Raw genomic sequence first — 7,367 nt, 5'->3', positions numbered from 1 at the left:
TGTATAAAATGTATCCAGCGAGCATATCACATCTTTAACTTAAGGAGACCATGCTAAAGTGCTCAATCTTTCTTTTCTCACCGAAAACAGTATTAACTGGCATTATTCTCAGCAACGTTAGACATAATTTGGTTATATCCAATGCAATCTGGCGCCTTGTTTCAATTTTTGTGATTTTAATATACACTATGAGATAAAATCCCTGTTTTTATAAATGTTTGTTAATGGATGGTGCCTTTATATCTACACTCGTGTTGTTATTCCTAGAAGTTTTTATTCAAATATCTGGTCCGGCTGTGAATCTGTAAATTCTTTTGAAGATATGTTTTATATCTAAATAAAGATTATTATTCTTAAGAGGGCACCCTTCCTTTCATGTTGGCAGGCCAGGCCTGCAGCATTAACAAGGTTAAAGGCCGGTCATAATGATGGCTTCCAATACATTCTGAGCCCCCTGGTGTCAGAGTTTCATCGGAAGCAATAATCATCACATCTGAAAGGGAGTGCTCCCAACCCAGCGCTTCGAGGTGCAGGCTTTAGTGGAAGCACTAGAGAGGGACCTTGTCTACATCTGGGAGTAAGGGGATGTAATAATGGAAGAGATCGACTCAGGGAAATGCACAATTTGAGATAAACTGCTGTCGCAGTGCACAGGTGTGCCATGATGGCCGAGTGGTTAAGGCGTTGGACTTAAGATCCAATGGACATGTGTCCGCGTGGGTTCGAACCCCACTTCTGGTAGATCTTTTATCGTTTCCGAGTACAGATGTTACTTAATTACCTAGTTGTTCCTCTTTCTCAACTGTACCACCGAAAACATAGAACGTTTTCTTTTTGTCTCTGAAATTATCACTTTTTGGTTATTTGTGTTTTTTTGTTAGTGCGGAATCCAAGCGCAGCGCCCTCTGGTGTTTTTGGGCGACGAACGCCATTTAAGATCAGGTTTCTTTTCTCGATCTTAAAATAGGTTATGTATGTATGTATGTATATTGGTGACGCTGAAAATTCCGGTTGCAGCTCGTGAGGTAAAATGCACAGAGCATGGGGCACACCGGACGCTTTCATGGGGGTGTGACAAGCCTGACCCCAGAGATTGCGTCATGTTTTTCTGACATTTCTCATTTTCTCAACAGGGCGTTTACGTTGACAGTCAGAGCCCGGCTTCATGCAAACGATCACTATGTGGCGGTTAAAATATCAAATGGTAACAATGTTGTAGTGTGAGCTCTAAACGTGGTTACACATTGGAAACACCGCTCTAAATCAAAATATCACGCTATCAAACATTCCATGAAAAACAATCATGAGTGTCTAAAAACATTATTAAAGGCTCCAAAGTTGTAAATCATATATCCGGAGAAGGACATTAAGAGTAAAAGAACTTAACAACAAGTCCTCGATACATCTGCCAAGTGGGTACGTCAGCAACCGCCATCCACAGCATATATATTTACAGCACATTTTTTAAGAGCTGAGGGGCTTATTTGCAAGTCCCTTTCGCACCTGGAGCGTCACTTTTTAATATGGGAAAAGTGGCATACCCGTGGCGTAAGAGGATTGTAAATAAGCTCCAGAGTCTTTTAATTCGAAACATTACTATTCCCCAAAGTCGATTCCCATTTATGGCCTTTTTGTAATAATTTATTAATTTGTTGTCACTACACATAGGTAAGTAGAACATATCCTATAATGTTAAAAAAAAAATAGATGAATAGACATCCATTTTAAAGTGACAGTTGGAAATAAAATTACATGCGCCAGCCGGGAATCGAACCCGGGTCGCAAGAATGGGAATCTTGCATGATACCACTACACTACTGGCGCGGCTGCTGGATCCGGCATCAGTGTAGTATAAGAGACCTACAAGAAGGTCAGGTTCTGACCATTCCTTAGTAATGGTGATAAATGTGAGCACTCTCCAATCCTTGTAGATGTTTTTCTCACCATAAGAAATAAATCATTGATCTGGGTTCAATTGTTTTGTCTCCTGGGGCGTCAGCAGGTATTTCACTCACTTGTTTTCGGCTCACTTCCGAGTTTATTTTAAGTTATTTCCTCACATTCCCATCTGCCGCTCTCCCTTCTTCGTGTTTCATGGAGAAGTCAGGGGGTCCTTTCCTCATATACAACAATGTGACATCGACACACGTTCCCCTTACTTAGTAGCCCAGTCGGTATCGCTGCCTCCACAGCTGGAAGCTTTGCCACTAAACCGCCCCTCTGACTAAGATACGTGGCTGAGTCTAAAACAAAACAAAAGTCTACCTCTGTGTTATCTCAATGAATACATTCTGGACTGGAGTCATCAAAGGGGTACTCAAGCCTGCTATATTCATTGGGGCAGATCCACAAGAAAGTGCCGCAGTGCAGCACCGCAAGCCCTTTGGCTGCACCACGCTGCGGCACTTTCAGAGCACAGGAATGCGACATATCTACAATGGAATGTCGCATTCCTGTGCTCTCCCCTGTGCTGGCGCACAAACAGCTGCCATGCGCCGACGCAGGCACCCTTGCACCGTGGTGCTAGGATGCCTGCGCCATGGGGAGATTGCTTTTGTCTAGGGAAGGGGTCCCTTCCTGAAAAAAAGCAATCACTGCAGGCATTTTCCTCTTTCAATGCGTGCTGTAGAATGCAGCACACATTGAATGAGGAAAAAACAAGGAGAAATGAAAACATTTCCCCTTGTTGCGCCTGGCTATGGTGGCGCAACAAACTGACGCATTTCTAGGTTTATGATTTCTGGCAAATCTCGAAATGCATCAATGGACATGGGTGTTGCGTGGGAACACCGATAGCAACACCCAAGTCCCGCACCTAACACGCAAAGTGTTGCATGAACAGGGAAGATATTTACAAGCACAGGTTAAGTCACGCAGGGTGACTTTACCTGTGCTTGTAAATATCCCTTAGCAGGCTGCACCACCGGTCCGTCACGCAGCGTGATGCAACGGCAGCACAAGCGGCTTGTAAATCTGCCCCCTTGTCTTTTTGTGTAGATAAAAAGACAAGTGCACCTGAGACAAAAATGCCACTGTGGGTTCATCCCACACAGGGCAAACGTCCTAAAAAAAGAAGTGGGGATGACTAACCAGGTTAGGCAGTATGCAAGTGAAATCATGTTCATGCCATCACAGCACAGATCACTGCGCATGAAATTGCATGTGACATCACAGGATGTGACCTCGCTGGAAAAGACATCACAAGAAATGATATGAGATATTAGGACCTCACACATATGTTTATCAGATATATCATGAGGACATTTAAGCGCATTATGAGATTTAACAAATGAGATTTGACGTTGGGGTTGTGCCAAAAAAGTGGCGGAATTTGGACGCAAAATCTAGGCTCAACTAATACATGAATTTTTTTAAACCATGCCACAAAGAAATTGGCAACAAGGAGAAACATCGCAGTAGATTGTATTGTAATTGTATTTTAATTGCCTTTGTATAGAGGCGTACTACCCCTGACGAGGCATCGAAGTGCTATTTTCGGCGAGTAGCACGCTACTCCGGGACCCATAGACGATTAGGATACCATTAGGTTGTTACGCTTAATTGGTTGCAAAGACTACATTTTAAAATATTTGATTGGGTTAAGGCATCTGCTGTGAAGGTATATGTCAGGGAACAGTAGTAATGATGAAATAACTCTGGGAGTTAATGCACTTGCTGGAGAGATCTGTGTTTTATGAAGTCCCAGATTTGAAGTAGTAGAGAAGATAAATGTATCTCCTGCAAAGCACATCATCTAAAATGCAGATGACTGATTTTTATTTTATGTAGATAGTAAAGTGGGTTACGGCTTTTAACACAGAGATCCTTTTGTTTCCGCTAGATCAAAAATCGTATTCTTTCTAAAAGACCACAGTGAAGTATAAAGGACATGTGACTCTTACACCTTGAAACTAACTGTCTGATGTAACTCATCTTGTACATTGATTCACACATGTACATGTTTATTGTCAGTGTATATAATGGTATGTTATGTAAAGAGCTCTGACACCTTTCATTAGGTTGCATAGCGCTACAAAAGATATCAAGTAGTGCTATTGAAATTGTTATTTGTGTAAATACTGGGACAGACAAACACACCTGACATTCTTACAGTGCATGCATCTATGATATACAGGGATTGAACAAAGGCAAAAGCTGCCTCTAACACCTTAGCTGCTATAGAACGTCCAGCTCCAGGGCTGAACGTTCCATTGCGCAGGTGCAGCTGGAACGTCCAACGGCCGACGGCAGCACTCCCGAGGTAGTGGTGCCGTCGGCCGTTGGACTGGGCGCAGCACTTATGAGGCTAAAGTAAGCTGTGTGCCTTTGTTTCCCCTCCGTGGCATTTACATTTAAGTGTGAAGTTCCAGGCCGTCGGCAGTCAGGATATTCAAACAAAAGGAGGCCGGATGGCCCCTTAACTTCAGCCCAGCTGGAGGTGCAAAAAAAAGTTCCCTCCCTGCCTGCACGTTGCTGCTGGGAATTGAAAGCAGACAACATGGAGGTGCTACTGAACGTGTCGCGGTGTCTAAAAATTACACTGGGGCACGTTCAACATATTTCTGTGGGACCCAGCTTCTTGGCAGGGGGGACGGCGTCCACCAGGTGAAAAGAGTGGGTGGACACCGTGAACCTGTGTGTACCCCTGACTTGTGCCCTGATCCCACACCACATGTTCTTCAGGGAGGCGGAGCTCACATGCGGGGTCCACGGCAGCCTGCTCATGCACAGTGGTCAGCTGTGGGGCGCCCTATCCAATGGTCCACCATGGTGGCTGCTACCAGGCCACACTTCAGCCACTATTAAAAGATGCACATTTATTTATTTATTCATTCATTCATTTATTTACGCAGTTACATTACGCATACATTACCAGAGGTGTCAGAGCGCTTTGCATTAGAGCGAGGAATGTTACATGAGAAGGTTTAGTGTAGCACAACAGTAGGGGACCACACTTATGGCTACTATGGTTACTCAGGGTAAGTTTCGTATTTATAAGATTACATATTACAAGTAACAAGATTAGCAGGCTACACAGAGATATATTGCATAGTTTCAGAGATAAATACAAGTTGTTATATGGAATAGTATACAAACTTAGATATAAGAAGCCTTATGCACCGTTAGGTTACAGAGTAATGTTGCATTCAAGAGTTGTGTAAAAGTCAGGATCATGCCATTAAGGCAGGGTGCAGCCTGGTGGTGAGCTTGGAGAGGAGTGCTGTTGTGAAAACAGTCTCCCCACGGGCCATGGTGACACTACAGCAGCCCCCAAGGTCACCCATGGATTATGCGGACAGCATCCCACCCAGGCTACCCACGGACCACAGTGGCACTACTGCAGCCCCCCAGGTCATCCATGACCACGAGGACACTGCAGCCCCCCCCCCCAGGTCATTCACGGACCACAAGGACACTACAGCATCCCACCCAGGTTACCCACATACCACAATTACACGACAACAGCCCCCCAGGTCATCCATGGACTATGCGGACACTACAGCATCCCACCCAGTCACACACGTACCACAAGGACACTAAAGCATCCCACTGAGGACATGGATCAGAGTGACACTACAGCAGCCCCCATGTCAGCCATGGACTAGGAGGACACTACAGCATCCCACCCAGGTCACCCACATCCACAGTGACACTACAGCAGCCCCCCAGGTCATCCATGGACTAGGAGGACACTACAGCATCCCAACAAGGTCACCCACGGACCACAGTGGCACTACAGCAGCCCCCCAGGTCATCCATGGACTAGGAGGACACTACAGCATCCCACCCAGTCACACACGTACCACAAGTGCAGAGGGCAGAAGGGCACAACGACGAGTGTGGCAGAGGGCAGAAGGGCACAAAACGAGTGGGGCAGAGGGCAGAATGGCACAAAAACAAGTGGGGCAGAGGGCAGAAGGGCACAAAAATGAGTGGGGCAGAGGGCAGAATGGCACAAAAACAAGTGGGGCAGAGGGCAGAAGGGCACAACAACGAGCGGTCTCGCAAAAAAACCCCGCGAACACGCAAAGTGCCCCGCGAACACGCAAATTGCCCCGCGAACACGCCAAAAAAGAAGAATCCGCAAATTCGCACAAATTGGCAAATTTTGCGGATTGCGAATTTGCAAATCCGCAAATTCGCGAATTGCGAAGTCGCAAAATTCGCCCATGCTTACTTTTCACTAAGGCAGCTAGGTGAGAGCCCCCACGGCTCCCAGCCAGAACCAAGCTTCAAGGATCAGGTGTGATGGGGCATTCAGGGAGGCTGCTGTATCCCCTGAAGGATGTTGTAGCTCCCAGAGGCGCAGATCATGTGGACTAGCACCGCTGCGGTGCCGGTGTAGCCACAACTGAGGCTTAAACAAGAATATGTGTAAAAACCATCCTGCACTCTGTCCATCTCAAGAATAGTGACCAAATCCAGAACCTGTCTGGACCCCACTTTACCACCCCTGACCCGGCCCAGTGCACCCCCCACATATAACCTATTGCGGTCTCTGGTGAAACCTCCCCGGTGTGAAAAGAGCACAGACCCTGTGAGCACAAAGTGCACAGACTCCCTCACACCTGTACAGCAATGAGTGGATGACGCCCCTCCCTGCCCCGTGCACTCTACGCAGGGGCGGCTGGTGACATTTGAAAGTGGTGAGGCGTAAACTAATTTGCATATTACACCGCAGCGATCGAGCGCAGTGAGCGAGCCCGAACCACCTTTTATCCATCCATACATCATTCATGCATCCACCCATCCATCCACCCACCCTGCATACATCATTCATTCATGCATCCACCCATCCATCCATCCATCATGCATCCGCCCATCATGCATGCATGCATCCATACATCATTCATGCATCCACCCATCCATCCACCCACCCATCCATCCATCATGCATTAATCCATCATGCATGCATCCATCCATAGATTATCATGCATCGACCCATCCATCCACCCCCCCATCCTGCATCCATAAATCATTCATTCATGCACCCACCCATCCATCCATCATGCATCCACCCATCATGCAAGCATCCATCCATACATCATTCATGCATCCATCCATTCACCCACCCATCTATCCATCATTCATGCATCCACCCATCCATCCATCATGCATCCACCCATCATGCATACATCCATCCATACATTATTCATGCATCCATCCATCCACCCAACCATCCTGCATCCATACATCATTCATTCATGCACCCACCCATCCTGCATCCATACATCATTCATTCATGCACCCATCCATCCATCATGCATCCACCCATCATGCATACATCCATCCATACATTATTCATGCATCCATCCATCCATCCACCCATCCATCCATCCATCATGTATCCACCCATCATGCATGCA

General features: G+C 46.3%; 2 non-coding genes across 2 annotated transcripts; one reads left to right on the top strand and one right to left on the bottom strand.

The window, feature by feature from the left end:
- Window positions 1-658: 658 nt before the first annotated feature.
- Window positions 659-741, top strand: TRNAL-UAA (transfer RNA leucine (anticodon UAA)). Its single transcript has one exon. It is a non-coding gene; the product is annotated as a tRNA-Leu (tRNA).
- A 1,012-nt stretch (window positions 742-1,753) lies between these two features.
- Window positions 1,754-1,824, bottom strand: TRNAG-CCC (transfer RNA glycine (anticodon CCC)). The gene has a single exon. It is a non-coding gene; the product is annotated as a tRNA-Gly (tRNA).
- Between the last annotated feature and the right edge of the window lie 5,543 nt (window positions 1,825-7,367).

The sequence above is a fragment of the Lissotriton vulgaris genome, chromosome 1_1, assembly GCF_964263255.1.
Source record: "Lissotriton vulgaris chromosome 1_1, aLisVul1.2, whole genome shotgun sequence".
NCBI classification, from domain to species: domain Eukaryota; kingdom Metazoa; phylum Chordata; class Amphibia; order Caudata; family Salamandridae; genus Lissotriton; species Lissotriton vulgaris.
The sequence above is the reverse complement of the archived record's forward strand: the minus strand, read 5'-3'. Positions and strand labels throughout refer to the sequence as shown.